The sequence below is a fragment of the Triturus cristatus genome, chromosome 2_1, assembly GCF_964204655.1.
Source record: "Triturus cristatus chromosome 2_1, aTriCri1.1, whole genome shotgun sequence".
NCBI lineage: Eukaryota > Metazoa > Chordata > Amphibia > Caudata > Salamandridae > Triturus > Triturus cristatus.
The window spans coordinates 440,680,889-440,708,836 of NC_140581.1; the positions used below are offsets into that span (position 1 = coordinate 440,680,889).

Genomic DNA, 27,948 nt, shown 5'->3' on the forward strand with positions numbered 1-27,948 from the left:
CTGTCATGTGTATTGTGTGTTATGAAATATGTGAGTACGTCAGGGTGGGGCACGTTTTTGTGATGAATCTGCTGTTTTGGGAGTGTGTCATCCTTTTTTAGATCGGACGGTAGGCGTGACGCAGCTACAGACAGGTAAGCGCGAAACTTTTATACCTATTATGTTTGATTTGAAAGTATTTTTAATGTGATTATAATGTTTGCGTTATTGGATGTATTTGTAATACAAGGTTATCTTATTTATTGCTGGGTGTTACACTGTTTAGTTGCTTGTGATACAGGTTTTGTAACGGAAGTACTGTCACGTGTATTGTGTGTTATTCAATATGTGAGTATGTGAGTACGTGAGGGTGGGGCACGTTTTTGTGATGAATCTGCTGCTTTGGGAGTGTCTCATCCTTTTGTAGATCGGACGGTAGGCGTGACGCAGCTACAGACAGGTAAGTGCGAATCTTTTATACCTGTTATGTTTTATTTGAAAGTATTTTAAATGTAATTATAATGTTTGCGGTATTGGTGATGTATTTGTAATACAAGGTTATCTTATTTATTGCTGGGTGTTAGACTGCAAAGTTGATTGTGAAACAGGTTTTGTGACGAAAGTACTGTCACGTGTATTGTGTTTGATTCAATATGTGAGTACGTCAGGGTGGGGCACGTTTTTGTGATGAATCTGCTGTTTTGGGAGTGTGTCATCCTTTTTCCGATCGGACGGTAGGAGTGACGCAGCTACAGACAGGTAAGTGCGAATCTTTTATGCCTGTTATGTTCTTTTGGAAATTACTTTTACTGTGATTAGAATGTTTGTGAGTTATTGCTGATGTATTTTTATTCTAAGTTTATTCGTATTTCTTGCTGAATGTTAGAACGTTTATTTGATTGTGAGACAGGTTTTGTGACGAAAGTACTGTCACGTGTATTGTGTTTGATTCAATATGTGAGTACGTCAGGGTGGGGCACGTTTTTTTTGTGATGAATCTGCTGTTTTGGGAGTGTCTCATCCTTTTTTAGATCGGACGGTAGGCGTGACGCAGCTACAGACAGGTAAGTGCGAATCTTTTATATTTGGTATGTTTTATTTCAAAGTATTTTTAATGTGATAATAATGTTTGAGTTATTGATGATGTATTTGCAATACAAGGTTATCTTATTTATTGCTCGGTGTTACACTGTTTAGTTGCTTGTGATACAGGTTTTGTAACGGAAGTACTGTCACGTGTATTGTGTGTTATTCAATATGTGAGTACGTCAGGGTGGGGCACGTTTTGGTGATGAATCTGCTGCTTTGGGAGTGTCTCATCCTTTTTTAGATCGGACGGTAGGAGTGACGCAGCTACAGACAGGTAAGTGCGAATCTTTTATACCTATTATGTTTGATTTGAAAGTATTTTTAATGTGGTTATAATGTTTGCGTTATTGGTGATGTATTTGTAATACAAGGTTATCTTATTTATTGCTGGGTGTTAGACTGTAAAGTTGATTGTGAAACAGGTTTTGTGACGGAAGTACTGTCACGTGTATTGTGTTTGATTCAATATGTGAGTACGTCAGGGTGGGGCACGTTTTTGTGACGAATCTGCTGTTTTGGGAGTGTGTCATCCTTTTTCCGATCGGACGGTAGGCGTGACGCAGCTACAGACAGGTAAGTGCGAATCTTTTATACCTGTTATGTTCGATTTTGAATGATTTATAATGTGATTATAGTGTTTGTGTGATTGATTATGTATTTTGGTTCAAAGCTTTGTCGTATTTATTGCTGGGTGTTAGACTGTTTATTTAATTGTCATACAGGTTTAGTGACGAAAGTACTGTCACGTGTATTGTGTGTTATTCAATATGTGAGTACGTGAGGGTGGGGCACGTTTTTGTGATGAATCTGCTGTTTTGGGAGTGTGTCATCTTTTTCAAGATCGGACGGTAGGAGTGACGCAGCTACAGACAGGTAAGTGCGAATCTTTTATACCTGTTATGTTCTCTTGGGAATTAATTATTGCTGGATGTTAGAACGTTTATTTGATTGTGATACAGGTTTTGTGACGAAAGTACTGTCACGTGTATTGTGTTTGATTCAATATGTGATTACGTCAGGGTGGGGCACGTTTTTGTGATGAATCTGCTGTATTGGGAGTGTCATCCTTTTTCTGATCGGACGGTAGGAGTGACGCAGCTACAGACAGGTAAGTGCGAATCTTTTATTCCTTTTTAGGTTCATTCTAAAATTACTTTGACGATAATTAGAATGTTGGAGAGTTATCGATGCTGTAATTTTTGGGGATGTGTTCACTTTTTTAAGGTTGTATGTTAGGCGGTTTATTTCTTTGGAATACAGGATTTTTAACGGAAGTACAGTCACGTGTATTGTGTGCAATTCAATATTTGCGTACGGTGAGGGTGGGGCACGTTTTTGGGTTGGATCCGATGTGGTGGGAGTGGCACTCTTTTCTAGATCTCACGGTAGGCGGACGCAGCTACAGACAGCTAAATTGAATTATTTGAAACGTAATATGTTCAATGTAAAATTGCGTTTACTTTGATTGTAATGCTTGGAAGTTATCATAAGGGCACGTTTTTTAACAGAATCTGCTATTGGGGGAGAGTGACAGTCTTTTGCAGATCGCATGGTAGGTGCTACGCAGTTATAAACGGGTCACTTGAAGTTTGTTCACCAATTGTAGGCATTACCTCAGGTTGTTATTGGAATAAATTACTTTCTGTTTGTTTTCCAGGTATGCCTCTCTCTGGCCCGTTCCCGGGAACCAACGTGCTTGCACTGCTTTCCATGGGTATGTATAATGCGTTTGCCGCCTCTGTAGTAAAGCATCTTGTCTGTCCCTTATCTAACGCTTGTATTTTTACTTTTTTTTTCACAGGGATTCACCGGGCCGATCCGTCCTTGGGAAGCGTCATGCAAAGATTACTTCAGCCGGTATGTATGCTGGTGTTTGCGGATCTTTCATAAGACATCTTGTCTGATTCGTATTTCACTTAGACATTTTTTGGGGGGGTTTTACAGGGACTTCCGCGGGCCTGACTATCCCGGGCAGCATCGTGCTTTAGGAGCTTTACTCTGTAGGTATTAATCTTTTGGCGGGTCTAAGGTAAGGCATCTAAAGGTAAGTCTGTTTACTTATTTTCGTATTTTGCCTGTATTTAGAATGTTTTGTGTTCGTAAAGGAGGTTTGAGCTTTACAGCGCATTTGCGGTGAATTCTCTTTGATAAAAACTTTGAACGCGGTCAGACAGGTTGGAGCCGCGTTTCCTTTTGCTGGATCGCTATCTGTCTCATGCATGCTTTCACATTCAATTCACCAGGAATTCACACCTCCTCGCTAACGATAGCACACACTCTCAGGCAGACATTCCTTTCATCCAAGGAAGACCACCACCCAAACATTAGCATACGGCTAGACAACAAGAAGATTTCACACGCGTGCTGTTCGTAAACAAGTGTTACTTCTCTATTGTTATTCATTTAAAGTAACTCCCCTTTCCTCCGGTTTGACTGTATTTAAACTCGAAGAGCAGCCATTCGAAAACATTGCTTGGTTCCAGGTCATCCAGTACGAGCTAAACTATCTCTATTCCGAAAAGGTAAGCCACTTTATTTGTATTGCCGTTTTGTAAATATACGCATTGAACGTTTTGTATCGTGTTTTGCTAATGTAAAGTGCTGGTGTTTTACTATGTTAACCTTAGCCAACATGTTGGGCGCTTTTATTGTTAGCAAAGTCCGCTCAGTATCTTGATGCCTTTAAATTTTCAAAACCGCGCTTTTATTTACTATCGGCAACGGGAAAATTGACTAACTTATATTGGGCAGCATTTAGAAGGGGCACGCACCCCATATAACCTTAATGTTTATGCTTTTTCCGGGATTATTATATACATTACGGGGCCGCTTCGCCATCGTTTGGTATCTTGCTCCCTTTAATTGTCAATGCCGCGATTACTTGCATTTTAAAAAGAAAAACACTTGCTAATAAATATTTGACGGAATTTGTGAGGACCACGCACACACACCACATTACCTTGCATGCTTTTTGTGTTCGCCGCTATTAATAAATACATTACGGTACCGATTTGCTAGCGTTTCCCGTGTATTGCATACTTAGTGAAGCGCTCTCTGCATAATACACTTTCCCATGCTTTACATTTCAGACTTGCTATTGTTGTCAGGGATCGTACATTTATTAGTTAAAATACAACTTAGAATGCCTTTTGCTTTCGAATCGATGGTTACATTTTTGAGATCATTTATATTAAATACGCTTCATTTCTCTTTTCCTCGACCTGAACTGGAACAGCAGCCATTCTAGACATTACGTGGGTCATCCGGTACGAAGTATACTATCTCTATTGCAAAAAGGTAAGCAAATTCAATTGTATTGCCCTTTTTAAAATAAACTCAACGAACGTTTTCTATCGTGGATTGCTAATGACAAGTACAGTAAATTTCCAATGTTGACCTTTGCAAACATGTTATGTGCTTTATTTATTAGCAAAGTTCGCTGAGTGTCTTTATGGCTTTAAATTTTCAAAGCCGCACTTTTATTTAAAAGCTGCAACGAAAAGATTTACTAGCATATGTTAGGCAGAATTTACAAGGGACACGCACACACACCACATTACATTAATGTTTTACCTTTCGCCGCGATTTATATATACATTACGGTACCGGCTCGCCATCGTTTGGTATCTTGCTGACTTTAAGTTTCGGAGCCGCGATTACAATCGTTGAAAATAAATCACTTGCTAGGAAAGATTTAACACGATTTATAAGGAGCACGCACGCACACCACGTTATTTTGCAGTTTTTGGGTGTTTGCCACTCTTACTATACACATTACGGTACGCGTGTATTGCATACTTTGTGAGGCGCACACTGCATTACAAACGTTTCCCTGGATTGCATTGCACACTTGCTCTGTTGTCCGAAATCGTACAATTATTACTTAAAATACAACTTACAATGCATTTGCCTTTCGAATAGATGGCTAGATTTCAGAAGACATTTGAACTAACTCCCTTTTATTTCTCTTTTCCTTGACCTAAACTGGGAGAGCAGACATTCAAGACATTTCGTGGGTCATCCAGTACGACCAAAACGATCTCTATTGCTATAAGGTAAGCAGCTTCTATTGTATTTCCGTTTACACAATGAACTCACTGAACGTTTTCTGTCGTGTTTGGCTAATGACAAGTGCAGTGGTTTTGCGATCTCAACCTTTGGCAACATGTTAGGCGCTTTGTAGTTACCACAGTGCGCTTCGTATCTGAATGCATTTAAACTTCCGACCCGCGCTTTTTTGTCAAGTTTGCAATAAAATATTTGGTGAGCGTAGATTGGGCAGAATTTAGAAGGGACACACATAGACAGCACATAACCTGGATGCTTTTGGCTTTCGCCAGTATTTCGGTATACATTACGGTACCGCTTCGCCATAGTTGGGTATCCTGCTTATTTTGATTTGTAAGCGTAACGTTTAGATGCCATCATTTTGTTTTTAGCTTAAAACCGAACAGCTTTCGAAACATATTAGGCCAACTTTAACGAATGCACATGCAGTACATTGACTTGCTCTTTTTGCTTGCACCACTAATGCTAGCCTTATTACGGTAACGTTTTGCTTTAGTTTGCCACTTATTTCATCCTCACTGAAACACTCTATGCATAAGATACTTTAACATCGATTGCATTGCAAATTTGCGACTGTTGCCAGTCATCTGCAATTATATGCTAGTATACAATTTTCGCACCCGAGGAATATTAATGCGCTTGATACTTTTTACATGTCTTACGACTGTTTTACTTTTGTTGGCAAAATGTGTTTTGTGATGCGAAACATTTATGTGAAATGTTTTCATATGCATGCCTCCTTTTGGAACTGACTTTTGGCCTATGATTGCAGTTATGGTGCGCGCATTCTATAGATTTGGGTTTATTTCTATCCGTTTGGCTTGACATTTGAATACATTTACCATGTTCCGGTTGGGATTCTTTGCATATGCTTTTAAGGTACATTGTTTACGTATAGGTACCGTCTAAAACGCGTCTTTACCTTACTTAAATCTCTAACGCTTCTATGCTAATGTAACCAACTGAAACAAGTGTGTGATGAGGGGGGCGAAAAGGGGGGGAGGGGGGTTAACCTTATACTAGCAGTGACATTTTGTCATGTGCACTAATGCTAGCCTTATTACGGTAACGTTTGGCTTTAGTTTGCCACTTATTTCATCCTCACTGAAACACTCTATGCATAAGATACTTTAACATCGATTGCATTGCAAATTTGCGACTGTTGCAAGTCATCTGCAATTATATGCTATTATACAAATTTCGCACCAGTGGAATATTAATGCGCTTGCTACTTTTTACATGTCTTACGACTGTTTTACTTTTGTTGGCAAAATGTGTTTTGTGATGCGAAACATTTATGTGAAATGCTTTCATGTGCATGCCTCCTTTTGGATCTGACTTTTGGCCTATGATAGCAGTTATGGTGTGCGCATTCTATAGATTTGGCTTTATTTCTATTCGTTTTTCTTGACATTTGAATACATTTACCATCTTCCGGTTGGAATTCTTTGCATATGCTTTCAAGGTGCATTGTTTACGTATAGGTACCGTCTAAAACGCGTCTTTACCTTACTTAAATCTCTAAGGCTTCTATGCTAATGGAACCAACTGAAACAAGTGTGTGATGAGGGGGGCGAAAAGGGGGGGAGGGGGGTTAAGCTTATACTAGCAGTGACATTTTGTCATGTGATGTTTGTTAGACTTTTGGAGGGGGTGGGAGGGGTTTCACAAAATACGCTAGCGGGACGAGGTATCCTTTTCTAAATTATTTCATCGCTCCTCGAAGGTTACTTAATTTTAGTGTTTGCTGTACAAACATTGGCGTTCATGTATGTATTACCCGCAGTAATGCAGATACTACTGTGCAATTGTTTTTGGGGAATCACGCGTTGGAAAAAAATGCATTTTTTCATTCAGAACATATGGTTCTATGCTTAAAAATGTCATGCACTGTTTGGCATACATCTCTGCTGCCTTTATCTTCAATACTAACCTTTAATATTTGAATACTACATAAATTACTCCTCTCGCTACTCCTTTATGTTTATTACACACTTTATCTTCTTTAATCTTCTCTTTGTTTTCCATGATTTTTCATAATTTACAACTAAAAGTTGACAATAGCTAATGATGAGAAAGTGAGCATGCAGGTGAGAACCAATCTGCTAACTCAAATGGTGTGACTGACGTGAGGCTCTGCAAACGTTTTGTACAAGTTTTACCTTTTGCTATTCCTATTTTCAGCAGTAATAGCGCACACTCGCCACCATGCATTTCACATCATGCATTCTCCAAAACACACGCTACACCACACACTCTTTAGCGCACATTGAAATTCACTCTCTTCTATCCACTCTCTACAGCACACTCATTGTGTGACTTAGTGCGTGTAACTTAGTGCGTGTAACTTAGCGCAGGTAACTTAGCGCGGGTAACTTAGCGCGGGTAACTTAGCGCGGGTAACTTAGCGCGTGTAACTTAGCGCGTGTAACTTAGCGCGTGTGACGCTCTGTTGCACGCGCTCTGTTGCACGCGCTCTGTTGCGCGCGCTCTGTTGCGCGCGCTCTGTTGCGTGCGCTTTGTTGCACGCACTGTGTCACACGCTCTCATGCACTATCATTTCACATACTCTTTAGCATACTACTTTTTGTACACATTTTTATATACATCCCCTCAACATGCACCACAGCAAATTTACATCTCTAATGCCTTTATCTTCACTACTATCCTTTATTATTTGTACACTGCATACATTACTCTTGCTCCTGTCGCTACTCCTTTATGTATGCTACACTATGCCTCTTCTTTATACTCCTCTTTGATTCCCTTGCTTTTCTCATACTTTCAAACTATAAGTTGACAATAGCTGATGATGAGAAAGTGAGCATGCAGGTGAGAACCAATCTGGAAACTCCAATGGTGTTACTTACGTGAGGCTCTGACAACTTTTTCTGAATTTTTTTCATTTTCCTATCCCTGTTTTCAACAGTAATTGCTCACACTCCACACCATGCATTTTTCACCATGCATTCTCAAAAACACACTTCACACCACACACTCTTTAGCACACATTCTCATTTACACTCTTTTATCCACTCTCTACAGTACTCTCATTGTGTAACTTACCACATGTGGCTTAGCGCAGGTAACTTAGCGCATGTAACTTAGCGCATATGACAGCATGGTGCATATACTCTGTAGCACGCAGTTTAGTTACAGCCTCTATGGCACTCTCTGTACTACCAGCTCTTTACCACAGGCTCTCTGCCACACACTGTATGCCACACACTTTTCTACATGCTATCTTTTGGCAGGCGCTTTCACATACTACCTACTGTACACATTGTAATACACATCTCCTCTACATGCAGCATAGCTAATGCTTCCAACTACTACCATAATTATCCTCCTATCCTTTACTATCAGTCAAACACTACACACACTACTTTTACTGCTCAAAACTACTTCTTCATGTATAGTACATACTGTCTCTTCTTTATTCACACTTTTTATTCCCTTCTTTTTGGACACTTTCAGCCTATTTGTCAAAAAAAAATAATAAACAGAAAGTGAGCATGCACGTGACAACCAATCTGCACAATGCAATGGTGTTACTTATGTCACGCACTGTCAACTTTGTGGGCAACTATTTTCTTTAGCTAGCTGTGTTTTCACCATTAATACACTATTTTTTGATGCGCACTCTTTCCCAAGCCCTCTTTTCCGCGCACTTTCCCGCGCCCTCTTTCCCGCGCCCTCTTTCCCGCGCCCTCTTTCCCGCGCCCTCCTCCCCGCGCCCTCTTCCCCGCGCCCTCTTCCCCGCGCCCTCTTCCACACGTAGTCTCAATACACATACTTTACTGCACACCATTTTTAGCACACCTCTTAAACATCGTAGCTAATGCTAGCTTTTTTTACTACATGCATAGCCCAAACAGTACCATACATCTCTAATGCCTTTATCTTCACTACTATCCTTTATTATTTGTGCACTGCATACATTACTCTTGCTCCTGTCGCTACTCCTTTATGTATACTACACTCTGCCTCTTCTTTATACTCCTCTTTGTTTCCCTTGCTTTTCTCATACTTTCTGTTGGAAACGCCCACTCCCACTCCGCAGGGTGGTGGTGGACTCCCCGAACACACTGTGGTAGCTTGGCTCGAGTGGTCAGGAAACAGGCACAGTGCTAAGCATACAATATACCCATACAATAACCATGCGTGCATCCGTTCCAAAAACGACTCTACACCGTAAAAATTATGAAAATATTCTTCTTTATCTTTTTCTCTTAGTTGCTGATTGGAAAAATAAATAAGACAATCACAATATACAAATTTAAATAGTGCAGGTCAAATAAATACTGGCTGTTTGATGAAATAAATAGGGGTGATCATAAATAACAGGGCATAAATACAAGTGCAATATATACAGACAATTAAATACTTTGAGGCAATAAATACTGTACCAATAAATATTGTACACCATCAAGTCCTGTGGACCTATAAATATAGTGCAGCAATAAATAGATAAAAATTCAATAAATACAGTATCCCCAATAAATAATTACAAGTATACAGCACCCCTCATATAATCAGATGACACTTCACTTCTTAAGGGCTGATTTGGCCCAGGCACAGCTTGTAGGGTTGTGGAAGGCTTGAGGGGGGCTACTCCCTGGCTGGGACAAGGCTGAGGCCTAAGCTGAGGTAGATCAAAGGGGGGAATACCAGTGCCCTGGCTTTCTCTCTCCACACAACCTCTCTAGGTTAGTCCCAGTTCACCCCTTGCACAGTCAGGTTGGTTTCAGCACCTCCCTAGCCCCTTAGAGCAGTCTCTCAGGTCTCCACAGGGCCTTAGGCGCCCTCTACTCCACTTACTGCCCTTTTTCTGATGTTCCGACGCCGCTGGAGTCGTGTCGACGCCGTGAGGCGGTTCCGGTTCGGTCTCGGCGGCCTCGGCACAATGTCAGTTCTTTGACGACGCCGGTAGGCGGTTCCGGTCCGATGTCGGTGGCCTCGGTTCGATCTCGACCTCCGATTCGACGGCGTCGGGCAGTCTCCTCACGATGTCGACTTCGGGCGGCTCCGGTCCGATGGCGCTCTCGGCTCCGATGACGTCGGCCGGCCTGGCCTCGATGTCGACTTCTGGCGACTCCGGGGTGCGATCCTCACCCCCGACCTCCGGTGCTCCTCCACACAGGTTCCGGGCGACTCCGGAGTGCGATCCTCACTCCCGACCTCCGGTGCTCCTCTACCTCGGTCTCCGACGACTCCGGAGGGCGGACTTCACTCCTCCGATGACGCCGCTCGCTCGACCTCGGTTCACTCCCTCCTCGACCTCTGGTATTCCTCTCGACCCCCGTCGGCGCCCTCTCACGACCTCAGGCGGCTCCGGGTACGACGTCTGCTACTTCAGTCAGCGCCGCTTCTCCACCTCGGGCTCCAGGTCTTCAGGCTACTCGACGCCGGACTCCAGGGAAACCAGTTCTCAGGTCAGAATCTTGCTGTTTTCTTGGTTCTAAGGCCTGTTCCTGCTGTCCAGGTCCTTAGGATGGTTTTCTTCTGTCTTCTTCCCACACAGGGCTATAGGCTGGGATCCATCAGTAGGGACAAGTATCAAGGGTGGGTTTATGGACCCCACTCCAGGCACAAGTTTCCACCCCTGCTGCTTCACTCCTTCCTCCTTCACTGTTGTGCTCCTCTCTCTTCACCAGTCAGGTGCCAACTGCCAGCTCCAACTGCCAACTGCCTCTCTTATCCTCCCAACATTCTAAACGGTCTCCAACTGTCACAGGGTTCTGGAATCTCCTGGAATGTTCTGGAAGGTGCTGGTAGGTTCCAGTGGATGCTGGTGATGTCACAGGTGGCCACCATTTTGTGCTCCAGGCCCTCAGACAGAAGTTTCAGGGGTAGCTAAAATGGCTCCCTGAATCTGCAGCAACACTAAAAAGTCTGGTGGTTCCCAAAAGGGAAAAAATTCAAACAGGGGTTGAGGCAAAAGTGGGACAAAATAAATAATGATGAGGAGGGACCACCCAAAGGGCTGACAGGTCTAACACTTTCAAACTATAAGTTGACAATAGCTGATGATGAAAAAGTGAGCATGCAGGTGAGAACCAATCTGCAAACTCCAATGGTGTTACTTACGTGAGGCTCTGTCAACTTTTTCTGAAATTTTTTCTTTTTCCTATCCCTGTTTTCAACAGTAATTGCTCACACTCCACACCATGCATTTTGCACCATGCATTCTCAAAAACACACTTCACACCACACACTCTTTAGCACACACTCTCATTTACACTCTTTTATCCACTCTCTACAGTACTCTCATTGTGTAACTTACCACATGTGGCTTAGCGCAGGTAACTTAGCGCAGGTAAATTAGCGCATGTAACTTAGTGCATATGACAGCATGGTGCATATACTCTGTAGCACGCAGTTTAGTTACAGCCTCTATGGCACTCTCTGTACTACCAGCTCTTTACCACAGGCTCTCTGCCACACACTGTATGCCACACACTTTTCTACATGCTATCTTTTGGCAGGCGCTTTCACATACTACCTACTGTACACATTGTAATACACATCTCCTCTACATGCTGCATAGCTAATGCTTCCAACTACTACCTTTATTATCCTCCTATCCTTTACTATCAGTCAAACACTACACACAATACTTTTACTGCTCAAAACTACTTTTTCATGTATACTACATACTGTCTCTTCTTTATTCTCACCTTTTTTTCCACTTCTTTTTGGACACTATCAGCCTATTTGTCAAAAAAAACCAATAAACAGAAAGTGAGCATGCACGTGACAACCAATCTGCACAATGCAATGGTGTTACTTATGTAACGCACTGTCAACTTTGTGGGCAACTTTTCTTTAGCTAGCTCAGTGTTTTCACCATTAATACACTATTTATTTATTTATGCGCACTCTTTCCCGCGCCCTCTTTCTCGCGCCCTCTTTCCCGTGCCCTCTTTCCCGCGCCCTCTTTCCCGCGCCCTCTTTCCCGCGCCCTCTTTCCCGCGCCCTCTTTCCCGCGCCATCTTTCCCGCGCCCTCTTTCCCGCGCCCTCTTTCCCGCGCCCTCTTTCCCGCGCCCTCTTTCCCGCGCCCTCTTTCCCGCGCCCTCCTCCCCGCGCCCTCTTCCCCGCGCCCTCTTCCACACGTACTCTCAATACACATACTTTACTGCACACCATTTGTAGCACACCTCTTAAACATCGTAGCTAATGCTAGCTTTTTTTAATAGATGCATAGCCCAAACAGCACCATACATTTGGGGAAAGTGCTCCATGTAGGCATCTCCACCGTAGCACCCCAGAACGATGAAGCCCTGTAAACAAACAAAGATACACAGTTAGTTACAAAACATACAATATGCCTTACCTAAGTCCCGCAAACAACACCATACTTACAAAGGAAAAGCCTCCCTGCATGCCGCCGCACTGGAACGACCCTCACTGCTGAAGACCTGTAACGAAACAGAAAAAAAAAATGAGTTACTTACAATATGCCTTACCTAAGTCCCACAAACAGCACCATACTTACCGAGGAAAGCACTCCCTGCACGCCGCTGCACCGGAATGACCCACACCGCTTAAGCTCGAGAAACAAAAAGTTAGATAAAAAGCAAGCAAACAACAAAACAGCCAAAAAACATAGCACATTGCTTGCCATACTGCTTCAGGAAGAATTTGCCTCACAGCCATAAACATAAGCCGGAAAAGGCCAAAGATAAAATAGAAGAAACATGCCCACCATCAAATATGGGTCCGGCTGGGCAAAAGAGAAAAGTTGCAAAAAAAGACACCCATGATTCTGAAGAGCGTGGGGCAGGCTGAGGGAAACTTCCTCAACAAATGCTTGCTATGGGAAAGGGGAGAGAAAAGAGTTGGGCCAAAAAAAACAATACATAGATGGCTGTGCACAATCAAATAATGTATTATTGCTTTTAAAGAAATTAGCAAAATGGGAAGTTTGCATGGAGTACTTAAATTCACGATTGAATGAAGCAGTGTGTATGTGTAGGTTTATGTAAATGCCTGTGTGACATCGTGAAAATGTGAATATAAACCACATTTGGCATTAGCTGTTGATGGGGAAGTAAGCATGCACATGCAAAACAATCGGAAAACTCGAATGGTGTTAATAACATGAGGCGCTGGCAACTTTTACGTTAGAGCAGTTGAATTTATTAGATAGCAATATAGTTTAGTTTTCTACAAACAGTCTTGCGTTTGCACTGTTTACCATACAATCTTTAACATGCACTCTTTAACATGCTATATTTTACAGAATACAATTTAAAGCGCGCTTTTTTAGAGACACCTCCTCTACATATATCATACTTAATGCCTACATTAAGACTACTGTTGGTCGTTAGACGCGCCTCTTTTTAATCCTTTTTTTGGGGAACTTTCAAGCTATATGCTGCCGAATTTTAACAATGAAGAAGTGAAGATACAAGTAAAGTATTTGGCAAACCTCAATAGTGTTACTGACATTAAACACTCAACACTACCAGGGGATTTGGACTTTGCCTATGTCAATTTTTCCAGCAATAATATACTTTAATCCTCTACAAACACTCTTTTGCACGCACACTGTTGCACGCGCTCTATTGCACGCGCTCTGTTGCACGCACTCTGTTGCATGCACTTCTTAAATGCTCTCTGCCATACGCTCTATCATGCACTATGCTTTTACATACTCTTTACCATACTACCTGTTGCACACCTTTTTAAGTACATCTCCTCAACATACACCACATCTAATGCTTACATCACTACTGACCTTTATCCTCAACACTATCCTTTACAATTTAACACTACATACATTACTCTTACTCCTCTCGCTACTCCTTAACGTAAAAGACACACTGCCTCTTCTTTATTCTCCTCTTTGTTTTCGTTTCTTTTTCATATTTTAAACCTAAACGTTGACAATAGCTGATGATGAGAAAGTGAGCATGCAGGTGAGAACCAATGTGCAAACTACAATGGTGTTACTTACGCGATGCTCTGTCAACTTTTTATACAATTATTTCCTTTTACTAACCCTGTTTTCAACAGAAATTGCGCACACACCACAGCATGCATTTTACACCATGCATTCTCCAAAACACACTCCACAACACACACTCTTTAGCACACATTCTCATTCACACTCTTTTAGCCACTCTACAGTACTCTCATTGTGTAACTTGACACATGTGGCTTAGCAACTGTGACTTAGCGCAGGTAACTTAGCGCGTGTAACTTAGCGCATATGACAACATGGTGCATATACTCTGTAGCACGCACTATATTTACAGCCTCTATGGCACTATCTGTACTACCAGCTCTTCACCACAGCCTCTCTGCCACACGCTCTATGCAACCCACTTTCCTACACGCTGTCTTTTGGCATACACTTTAACATACTACCTATTGTGCAAATTGTAATACACATCTCCTCTACATGCACCCTAGCTAATGCTTATAACTCTACTACCTTTATTATCCTCCTATCCTTTACTATCAGGCAAACACTACACACACTACTCTTACTGCTCTTTCTACTCCATGTATACTACATACTGTCTCTTCTTTATTCTCACTTTATTTTCCCCTACATTTTTGACACTTTCAGCCTATTTGTTGGCAATAACTAATTTTGAGAAAGTGAGCATGCACATGACAACCAATCTGCACAATGCAATGATGTTACTTATGTAAGGCACTGTCAACTTTTTGGGAAAGTTTTTCCTTTACGTAGCTCAGTGTTTTCACCATTAATAGACTATTTCTTTATGCACCCTCTTCCCTGCCCCCTCTTCCCCGCCCCCTCTTTCCCCGCGCCCTCTTCTCGCGCCCTTTTTCCCGTGCCCTCTTTCCCGCGTCCTCTTTCCCGCAATCTCTTCCCCGCCCCCTCTTCCCCGCCCCCTCTTCCCCGCCTCCTCTTTCCCCGCGCCCTCTTTCCCCGCGCCCTCTTTCCCCGCCCCCTCTTTCCCGCCCCCTCTTTCCCCGCCCCCTCTTTCCCCGCCCCCTCTTTCCCCGCCCCCTCTTTCCCCGCCCCCTCTTTCCCGGCCCCTCTTTCCACGCGCCCTCTTTCCACGCGCCCTCTTTCCACGCGCCCTCTTTCCACGCGCCCTCTTTCCACGCACACTCTTTCCACGCACACTCTTTCCACGCGCCCTCTTTCCTTTGCCATGCACTCTGTTGCATGCACGCGCTCTGTTGCACGCGCTCTGTTGCACGCGCTCTGTTGCACGCGCTCTGTTGCACGCGCTCTGTTGCACGCGCTCTGTTGCACGCGCTCTGTTGCACACACTCTGTTGCACACACTCTGTTGCACACACTCTTTTGCACACACTCTTTTGCACACACTCTTTTGCACACACTCTTTTGCACACACTCTTTTGCACACACTCTTTTGCACACACTCTTTTGCACACACTCATGCACTATGATTTTACATAATCTTTAGCATACTACCTGTTGCACACATTTTTAGGTACATCTTCTCAACATGCACCACAGCTAATGCTTACATCTCCACTCTCTTTATCCTCACTACTATCCTTTAAAATTGTACTGTACATACATTACTCTTACTCCTCTTGCTACTCCTTGACGTATGACACACTGCCTCTTCTTTACTCTCCTCTTTGTTTTCCTGGCTTTTTCAAACTTTGAACATTTAAGTTGACAATAGCTGATGATGAGAAAGTGAGCATGCAGGTGAGCACCAATCTGCAAACTCCAATGGGGTTACTTACGTGAGGCTCTGTCAACTTTTTCTCAAAGTTTTTCAGTTTCCTATCCCTGTTTTTAATTGTAATAGCACACACTGCTTTTTACACCATGCATTCTCTATTATACATTCTGTACCACACATTCTTTAGCACACATTCTCATTCACACTCTTTTAGCCACTCTCTACAGTACTCTCATTGTGTAACTTAACACATGTGGCTTAGCAACTGTGACTTAGCGCAGGTAACTTAGCGCGTGTAACTTAGCGCATATAACAACATGGTGCATATACTCTATAGCACGCACTATATTTACAGCCTCTATGGCACTCTCTGTACTACCAGCTCTTTACCACAGCCTCTCTGCCACACGCTCTATGCAATACTACACGCTGTCTTTTGGTATGCACTTTAACATACTAGCTACTGTGCAAATTATAATACACATCTCCTCTACATGCACCCTAGCTAATGCTTACAACTCTACTACCTTTATTATCCTCCTAGCCTTTACTATCAAGCAAACACTACACACACTACTCTTACTGCTCTTTCTACTCCATGTATACTACATACTGGCTCTTCTTTATTCTCACTTTATTTTCCGCCAAATTTTTCACACTTCCAGCCTATTTGTTGGCAATAACTAATGATGAGAAAGTCAGAATGCACATGACAACCAATCTGCACAATGCAATGATGTTACTTATGTAAGGCACTGTCAAATTTTTAAGAAAGTTTATCCTTTAGATAGCTCAGTGTTTGCGCCATTAATAGACTATTTCTTTATGCACCCTCTTTCCCCGCGCCCTCTTTCCCCGCGCCCTCTTTCCCCGCGCCCTCTTTCCCCGCGCCCTCTTTCCACGCGCCCTCTTTCCACGCGCCCTCTTTCCACGCGCCCTCTTTCCACGCGCCCTCTTTCCACGCGCCCTCTTTCCTTTCCATGCGCTCTGTTGCATGCATGCTGTTGCATGCGCTCTATTGCACGCGCTCTGTTGCACACTCTCATGCACTATGATTATACATAATGTTTACCATACTACCTGTTGCACGCATTTTTGTGTACATCTTCACAACATGCACCAGAGCTAATGGTTACATCTCTACTGTCTTTATCCTCACTACTATCCTTTAAAATTGTACTGTACATACATTACTCTTACTCCTCTCGCTACTCCTTGACGTATGACACACTGCCTCTTCTTTACTCTCCTCTTTGTTTACCTAGCTTTTTTCAAACTTTAAACCTTTAAGTTGACAATAGCTGATGATGAGAAAGTGAGCATGCAGGTGAGAACCAATCTGCAAACTCCAATGGGGTTACTTACGTGAGGCTCTGTCAACTTTTTCTCAAAGTTTTTCAGTTTGCTGTCCCTGTTTTCAACTGTAATAGCACACACTGGCCACAATGCTTTTTACACCATGCATTCTCTATTACACATTCTGTACCACACACTCTTTAGCATACATTCTCATTCACAATTTCTTCCATCTACTCTTTACAGCACACACATTCTGTGACTTCACACATGTGGCATGACACGTGTTACTTTGCGCCTCTGCCTTAGCCCCTGTACCTTAGCGCATGCGCCAATATGTTGCATAATTCCGTGCTGCAGACTACCATGGGATGAATTATGTGAAGCACTGACAAGTTTTATTGCCTTTGTTTTTGTACCGTACTGTTTGTCTTTTTTAATGAAACTATTTAAATATTATACTCTAAGAAAAACACTCTACTACTCTTTTCTTCACATTCTGCTACACATTCTCGATGTACACTTTTTTGGCTACACATTGTCTACACTATGCTACATTTTACAACACTTTTTCTACCATACTCGACAGAAACCTTACACTACAAACCATCTCCATATTATTACATCTGTATTGCTCTTTGGGATACAATTTCTACTTGTGTTTTCCCTCCATTACATCTACCAACTTTATGAGCCATGCAAAAATTACTTAATTTCGTTACTATTGACAACTTACTGTATATTACTATGCTAAATCAACATTAATACTTGTTTTTATTCTTCCATAGATAACTGTGAGAAGTTGCGCATTCTTTTTCAAGGCATCAAGGTGAAAGTATCTTAATTTATTGTTGATACACCAGCCTATGGTGAAAACAAATCAGTTGGGATCATTAGAATATATATATATTTTTTTTGAAACATACTCATTGTTTTCAGCATGCATAACCTCTGTTAACGATACCTATAGGCTGTTGAGAAAGTCTAGTGCTTACAAATCCGTAAACATCATTCACAGACTATTTAAAAAACACTGACCTTTGCTTAAAGCACAACATTCGTGGAAACACTACAAGCGTATAGAAACACACAACAAATGCATGCTTAGAAAACACTTCTATTCATTTTAGAATCCTATGCATATAGCATAAATTTAATAAAGTATACATCTAACCTATCTCACAGAAATTAGTTTGCTGAACAGCATCTATTTATTACTTACTGTTATTAGCAGCACAAGGGAAGTTGCATGAACCTTGTATAGCTATACAAATAAATAGTAACTACTCAGAAAAGTTAGAAAGTGTATATAAATTTTAATATATGCTAGTTAGCATTATACTTGTATAGAAGCATACAGATATATAGTCCATACAAGAAACTTACAACACTAAAATACAGCATCCAAAGAACGCTACAATACAAACCTATAATAGGTAGTTTAATACCGGCAGTTTATTTGAACAATATTTTGGTGTCGCTATTAATATCATGGAAATACTGCAGGCAGCTTATCATCAAGGGCATAACAAATTTTCTCCTACTTCGCGGGGCAAACAATGTTTGCCAAACAGCACATTCGCAATCATACACAATAGCTACAAACCTGCTAATACATGGACTGTAGAAGATTTACATGCCATTATGGACTTAGGGGATGCTTTATATATAGATATGCATTCCATAAATCAAGAACAGCTTATGCATCCTGATGATTTACCAAATTATATCCAACACAATGACACTATCTATTCGCTTAAGCTTAAACAACCTTCTTATGGGGATATACTGAAACAGTTTGACCCATCTTCGCCAAATATGCAAACAGTATTGAGAGCTGCACTCAATTTGCATTGCGGTGTTTTACTTTGCATGGATATGTATGTTATAGCTATTATGCACAGTGAAAATTCATACTTTGTATTTGACTCGCATAGCCGCGACACCACAGGAATGCCTCACCCAAATGGGACATGTATTACCATACAAATATCATTTGAAGGGCTTATACAGTACATAACAAATCTGGCATATAGTCTAAAGCGACCCAATAGTAATTACTTACCATATGAATTAACTCCAATAGATATAATTCCAATTAAAAAAGATTCACTACATAAGGCAATGCTCATAGCAGAGAAAAATGCAAGTGCCATATTACACAAGCATATTTATGTGCATTCTACTAAAGCATGTACAGATTTATTCACACACACATTAAGAACTCGCATACAAAATGAAAGAGATTGCCTCCAAAGATCAAAGGCAGGTACTCTTCAGCCATCAGCATCATTAGCTAGTGATCAGCATATTCCCCCCTCACAAAATTGCATTGTGCCTATAACAACTGCACAACTGACGCTACCTACCTGCACTAGCATAGATACAACAGAATATGCAAGTAACTCACATAATACTCCGACATACGCAAATATACTTAGAAATAACTTAGACACAACACAAGAGTCACGAGTTGTGATACAAAAAACATACAGACACAAAACATCACAGGCTCAACAAGTGATTTGCATAATAACGCATATATACAAAGCTCCCATCCTACAAACAAACCTAACACTCAGGGTAACAAAATACTTAGCCCAAAAAATAACCCCAAGACTATATTGTCCAAAATGCATATTAACATCAGGAACAACATAGAACAAACTTTTTGGCCACAAACACAACAACATATAAATGTCGTAAATAGTACAGACAAACAGCAAACACAAACAAATCTTACACTACCATCAAGGTGTACACAATCTATACAAAATAGTCTATTTGCTATTCTACATAACTACTGTAAACCCGCACATAGTTGGGATAGTCAAGACTTGCAATCTATTATGGGACTTGGAAATGCACTATATATTGAAATGCAGTCAATTAATAAAGAAAATTGTATGCAACCACAATATTTACCCAATTACATAGAGCACAATGGCGTTATATATGCAATTAAGCAAAAAAAGAACATAACGTTGGAGGAAAAGCAAACAGAAATGCAAAATGCAAGGCTTTTGAGAACCCTTACTTCAATGCATTTGAACAGTGGTATATTGATTTGTTTTAATGCATACACTATTTCAATATTCAAAACGATTCATGCATACTTTGTATTTAATTCAAATAGCCAAAATGAGGAAATAATACCTCCTGCTAAGGGGACCTCTATTGCTTTACAAATCAAATCACCTGAGCAGGTTATTGATTACATCAGAACGTTGGCTCTCCAGAACAAAGTACCACATTCGTTAAGTTTTACTTTATACTTCACTCCAGTTACAGTACGCAAAATTAGCAAATTGTCACTTGAGACAACACAAAGAAAACATAGAGAGAAAAAAGTTACACCTATAAGAGACATGTATATCCATACTACTAAGTTAACTCTACATGCCTCTATACATATCACACCTATAGAGTTACAACTAGAAAATACAATTACAGAAACACTCAACAGCGATAGGCAAATGCATACAGAGAATTCCACAACCACAAGTCATATTGAATCTATCATAGCTATTAACAATCCCAATCCAATAACAAACACATTTACACATAATGCTGGGATTCACAATGAACCAAATGCAATAGAAGTACAACCAAATAACTGTAACAGAAAAAGATTGCATGAACAAGAAACAGAAAATACACTTAATGCCACAAATATAACATCTTTGACAAATGCCACAATTAGTACTTTCCATGCACAAATTAAATATGGCCCAGAGTATGCTTACACTATTTGCAATCAGTTGTGGCATAAACAAAGTTTGCAAACAACGCACAAGTTAAAAAAAAGGGCTAAATTCATAGAATGTAACATTAGTCAATATCAAACAGAAGATATATGCTGGACATGTTACAACTATATTGCCAAGGACAAAATACCACCATGTTCTTTCTATAATGGGATGACATTTCCTGATATCCCACCTGAATTACACTTGCATAATTTAGAAGAGAGACTAGTATCGCCAAGAATACCTTTTTTACAAATCAGAACGCTGCCGCGAGGCTTCCAAAAATCTCTCTCAGGTGCAGTAGTTAACGTTCCTGGCGATGTTATGACAACTGTAACTGTTTTACCAAGACAAATTAATGATAACATGACGATTCCAATAAAATTAAAACGCAAATTAAGCTATAAATCCTATACCCATTTCGAAAATGTAAGGCCAAACAAAGTAAAGCGTGCAGCTCTATATTTAGCAACTACTAGCAGTATGTTCCAAGAATATGGAGTCACTGTTAATAAAGATTGGGAATATACACCAGAGAATATGCCACCTTGTAATGACACTTCTGATGCAAACAATACATCAGATTCATCAGACAACATTGCAGCTGGGAATTTAGATACTATGCTAACTAATGAAACTATAACTACAGAAAGCATTAACATTATTAACTTGGCACCTGCAGAATATAACACACCAAGGGGTCTATATGAAGACAAAGATTCTGAATATTTAGCTTTCCCCACTATTTTTTGTGGGAAGCGAAGGCCAACAAACAAAGAAAGGCATGTACCAATACATTACAGTACAATATGTCAATGGGAATTAAGAAGTTATGATTTAAGAGTAGCAAAGTCCATGACAAATGTTTTCTTCAAATTGAAAAAGTTGCATATTAAGCAAATACAGAGCAAAATATACATCTCACTTAGAAAATATTTTACCAATGGTAACATTATTACAGCAAAAGACATCAAACAAAAATTAGATAGCATTTTCCAATTTAATGAGGGATATAAAATACTAAAAACAATACGTGGCTCACCACCATATTGGGAGCAATGCAAAAAAGACTTATTTGCTATGATAAGGCAATTAGGGATACCAACATTTTTTTTAACATTATCAGCAGCAGAAACTAAATGGTATCATTTAATCAACATACTATTACGCACTGAGAAAAAAAAAGAATGTACAGAAGAAGAATTCAAAAAAATGTCATGGGAGGAAAAATGCAAATTAATACAGAGAAATCCCATTACTTGTGCCCGACATTTTGACTTTCAAGTTAGAAAATTCTTTAATTGTATATTACTGCATAAAAGTAACCCAATTGGCAAGGTGATAGATTACTTTTATAGAGTAGAATTTCAACAAAGAGGATCACCACATATACATGCTATAATATGGATTGAAAGAGCTCCACAGTATGAAACTTCAGAAGTTACTACTGTTACAGCTTTTATAGATAAATATATAACCTGTGCAAAACAACAAGATACAAATATCGAGCCTTTATTGCCACTACAAAAGCATGGACATACCAAAAATTGTCGTATTAAACATAAAAGAACATGCAAATACCAGTACCCAAAATATCCAATGCCAGAAACTTTTATACTGGAACCATTACCACTAGACAAAACTGATCAAGAGCTCTTACAGAAAATCGAACTAATCCACCTAACTATGAACACGCAAGAGTTCTCACATTATTCCTTTGAACAGTTTTTAGATACAATGAAACTAGATCTAAGTCAATATGTTAGATGTATACGCTGCATTATAGAAAAAAATACAATTTTCCTAAAAAGAACACCAGCTGAATGCTTTATTAATAACTACAATACGACAATTTTACAAGCATGGCAAGCAAACATTGATATACAATACATCTTAGACGCATATGCATGTGCCGTATATATAGTATCATATATTAGTAAATCACAGCGTGGAATGAGCAAGTTGATTGCACAAGCAGCAAAAGAAGTTTATCACAATCCAAGCATAAAAGAGCAGCTTAAGCATATAGGTAACAAATTCCTAAACTGTACAGAAATAAGCGCGCAAGAAGCAGCCTATCTTATACTTCAAATTCCTTTACGCAAAAGTTCTAGATCGTATGTTTTCATTAATACAAGCCCTCCAGAAAAGCGTACCTACTTATTAAAAGACATTGAGACTATAAATTTGTTACCTGATACATCCAATCAAATACAATATGATAATGTAATAGTAAAGTACAGCAAACGTCCTACAGATTTGGAAACGTGTACATTAGCTGACTATGCATCTATGTATCATGGAAATCATAAAAATAGAAAGCAGAAAAATGCAACAGACCATGATAATTTCCTCACCGAAAACAACTTTTATAGCTCGGATGAGGAAGAACTTGAAATTAATATACCAAATAAAACTGCAGAAACAGATTATACAAAGCGGCAAAAACAAAAAATAATTCGGTATTGCAGGTTTAATAAAAAAAATGACCCTGAAAATTATTACAGAGAATTGCTAATGCTTTATTATCCCTGGAGAGTAGAAAATCAAATTATTGGTAATAAGGAAACATATTATGAAAAATACCTAGAACTTCAAAATATAGTTGACGCTAATCATACTAAGTATAATAGGCATAATACCCCTTTAACACCTAATGCCAATGGAGACTGTACATTGGACGCATTACTTATACCTCCAATGGATATAGAAACTGACGAAAACATTTGTCCTGAAGTTCAAACAAATGAACCACTATTATATGACTTATCATTTGATTTAGGCATTAGAAGTACAAGTAATGATGAACTTTTAACCAATAATATAATGCCAGATGACCAATATCACAGTTTGATGCAAAATCTTACAGATGAGCAACTTAACTTTATATACCATCACTTGCATTGGATAAAAACCAAAGAAACACCTTGCTATACGTTTTGCACAGGTGGTGCAGGAGTAGGGAAAAGCTTCCTTATAACAGCCCTTTACCAAACATTACTACGCTATTACAATACCAAAGCAGGGGAAAATCCTGATAACATTTATGTATTGCTTACAGCTCCAACAGGCAAAGCAGCACATAACATCCATGGTAAAACGCTACATAGTACATTCAAAATACCAGTTTCGCAATCGCTATCTCATAAACCACTCACTCATGAGAACAGGAGTGCACTTCAAAATGAATTATTGCATCTTAAATTGCTGATAATTGATGAAATATCAATGGTAGGGGCAAATCTTTTCAATTTTATACATAACAGGTTACAAGAAATTAAAATGTCCAAACTCCCTTTTGGTGGGATATCCATATTAGCTATTGGAGATTTTTATCAGTTAAAACCAGTATTTGACACATACATATTTGAAAATTCTAGGCATTCATACAGACCAGTAAGTACAAATTTATGGCAAACACACTAAGTTGTTTGAATTAACAAAAATTATGAGACAGCTAAACGACTTACCATTTGCTCAATTACTAAATAGATTAAGAGAAGGAAAACAAACTAATGACGATATTATACAAATACAAACACGCGAGCAAGACCCACCCCAAAACATTACCAAAACCATCCCTTATATAATGGCAACAAACAAAGAGGTTAATAATATTAATAATGAAGTTTTGTTACAACATATAACAAAATACCCTGTATACACATCAACCGCAATAGATACAGTTGCATCTGACCTAAGCGAAATTGTAAAAAAAAAAAATACTAATGCAATTACCTGCAGATGCAACTAAGACCATGGGCCTGCCATTTATATTGCATATTGCATTAAAATTACGATACGATCTAACATGCAATATCAATGTTAACGATGGCTTAACAAATGGTGCAACAGGTACAGTTGAATTAGTAGAAACTATCAATAGCATTCCAAATGGGATATGGATTCTTTTTGATAAAGAAAATGTTGGCAAATTAACAAGACAGGAAAATAGGCACATATATCACAGTAACATTTCACCTCATTGGACACCAATTCATGTTATCTCTAGACATTTTCAATTTACACAAAAAGTTATAACAATAATACGCAAGCAATTCCCACTACGCCAATCATCTGCACGTACTATACATAGAACACAAGGAGAAACTATTGAACCACTTTACATCCATTTTAACAATAGTAAAATACATCATTTGCATTATGTTGCTTTAAGCAGAGCAAAATCATTAGAAAACATATATATTAAAAACTTTCAGCAGGACAAAATAGTTGTCCACCCAAAGGTTCATGAAGAAATGGCACGCTTAAGGACAGATATGCTATTAGAAATATCAGTACCACAATTATGTAATTATCTGCTAAACTTTAATGTTATTGTACACAACATACGTTCACTACAAAAAAATCACAAAGCTATACAAGCCGACACAAATATCATGAAGGCAGATATTATATGTCTCAATGAAATAAACACAACTAGGGAAGGGAACAGTCATTCATTATATATTGACCACTATCATCTGATGCTATTTGATAAATTCCATAATCAAAATACCAAGCATGGGATTGCTGTTTATTACAAGAAAAATATTTGCCTTTTGCCAATTTATGAAACACAGCACGAAATTGACATTTTACATTTTACTTTATTTATAAAGAATTGTGATTACTTATTTGTGATAATATACAAACCACCACATGTACAACTACAAAAACTTTTTCAAGTGTTAACTAGCGTATTGAGCTTTTACCCAAACTACAAATATATAATAATGGGCGACTTCAACATAGATTTAGCACAAGTATCACATAATGCAACACTACTTTTAGAATACATGCAAAACCAATTTCAATGTCACCAAAAAATACAAAACTACACAACAGACTACAATTCAACCTTAGACCATATATATGTTAATGAAGAGATAACTCACTTTGGTATACTAGAGTCCTACTATAGCGATCACAAAGCATTATGGGTAGCTATTTAATAAGCTGAAATTATCAATTTGTATGTTATTTTGCTTTAGGAATTTCCTTTCTTTACATGCTAGATTCAGAAGGTCTACTTACATTATTTGTCTCGTTGCAGATGATTTCTATACAAGAAATTAAGGAAACCAAACACGAGGAAAGCAAACCGTATCAAAAAGCAATACGAGCAAACATAGTCAAATGCTCTGCAAAAACACACTACAAAAACGCTAAGCAAGAAAATAAGATTTTATTCCACATTGCTCTTGCTGATGAAAGTGGGTCCATTAAAGGAACTTGCTACAATGATGATTTTTTCAAGCTAACAAAAGAAGGGAATGGAATTATAATTCGGAATTTTATAAACAAGAACAATGTCATCATCTTAACGAAACAAACAAAGATTTCGAGAATGCCACCATTAACGCTCCCGGAAACAATAACCCAAGAAGCAGTATATTTGCTACAGCCGCCTGCACCCCCAGTTTCTCCAATAAAAACTATAAGAAAAGCTAATTTACGGACATTGATGAGCATATTAGGGACAATATCAGAGGTACGTATCATAAAAAAATTAAGGTGCTTAACTATTGCATGTAGTAGTCTGTAAACTTACATACTATCAGCAACACTATCTGCCACACACACTTTGTAATCACACTCTTCAAACCACTATACCATACATTCAAAACCCATTTAGTAACTGCAACTCTTTAAAACACACACTATTAGCAGCACACTTTACTATAAACTATATACAACACTCACTCCAACACACATACTATCTACAAACATTTCAAGTAATAGCTGTTGCTTACTCCTTTTACACACACCACAAGGTTACATATAGTTAAAAACGGACACTCTCCATCTCATTCATTGCTACTTAAACTTTGCCAATACTCTGTAGTACAATCTACTACAAGCATACAACAATTTTTTATAGAGAAATAACATCTAAAGGCTATATTTAGGACTAATCGATGTAGAAACTCAAATAGAATACACAACATTGCTGCTAATAGCACTATACTTACTGCACAACACATACAATATCCTAGCAACTCTACTCGCTCATTTTACAATCTAAATTATATTTAACTAATATAATTTACGAAAAAAAACATTAACATCTGTAAAAATACACATCGGACACTAAATGCACTGTAAAGTGTTGATTACATGGAACAGTCCCACAAGTTTCAAACATGTAAAGTATTTTTACTATTTATTTCAAACACTTGTAAAAATGATAGCTATACAAAATATCATCATCTACTCTTTTATGTGCACTCTCCTACAAATTATATCATATATATACTTCCATACAAAAGTCTCTAACGCACACTCTCTAACATACACACTGTAGCACACACTATTACACAACTAATACACCACAACAATCAACAAACTTTTCACTCGCATGTTCTCTCCAATAAACAAAGATACAGCACAAGTGTATACTATCTATGCAAGAACCAATAACAATGATTGTTTATCAAATTTGACAGGAGGAAGAAACCAAAACTGTATTCATTGGAGGACAAGAAACAAAACTAAAATCAATAACAGTAAACGATGCAACAGACTCAGTGAAAATAACACTGTGGAGGGACGCAGCGGACTTTCCCATCGAACTTGGGAGCTACATAAAAATAACCCATCTGACAATGCATGAATTTAACAACGAAAAAATATTAAATTCTACTCGGAATACACAATTGCAAGTAAGTACAAAGTAAAAAGACAATGCGAAAAACAAAAAATGTATTCTTTGCAAAGAAATTACTTACACATCTAGAACAGAAGACTCATTAAATTCACCATTTTTATATCACACGTAGTAACATCAGTTGCTCTTTTTTCAGCATACAATTTGGAATTCTACACATAAATCTCATACACATAGATGAAACACCAAAATACTATATCGCCTTTAAATACATGCATATACATTCATACAAAACACTCTCGAAATATCACAAACAACTTTTCTGTTTACCTTTCCTACAGCTCAACACCTAACGACAAACTTCAAAACATGTAGGTCAATACATTGCAAATCATACTACACCTTTCATTATAATAATTTTGCACACATTTTAAAATGCTAGTCCATAACCATGCCATATAAACTATTTTTGTCCATATCTACACCTTACCTACAAACACATGGAAAC

General features: G+C 39.1%; 1 long non-coding RNA gene across 1 annotated transcript; it reads left to right on the forward strand.

Moving 5' to 3' along the window:
* Positions 1-4,012: 4,012 nt before the first annotated feature.
* Positions 4,013-27,385, forward strand: LOC146865435 (uncharacterized). Its single transcript, XR_014970268.1, has 5 exons — positions 4,013-4,365; positions 5,065-5,123; positions 17,870-17,910; positions 25,887-26,324; positions 27,280-27,385. It is a non-coding gene; the product is annotated as an uncharacterized LOC146865435 (long non-coding RNA).
* The last annotated feature ends 563 nt before the right edge of the window (positions 27,386-27,948 follow it).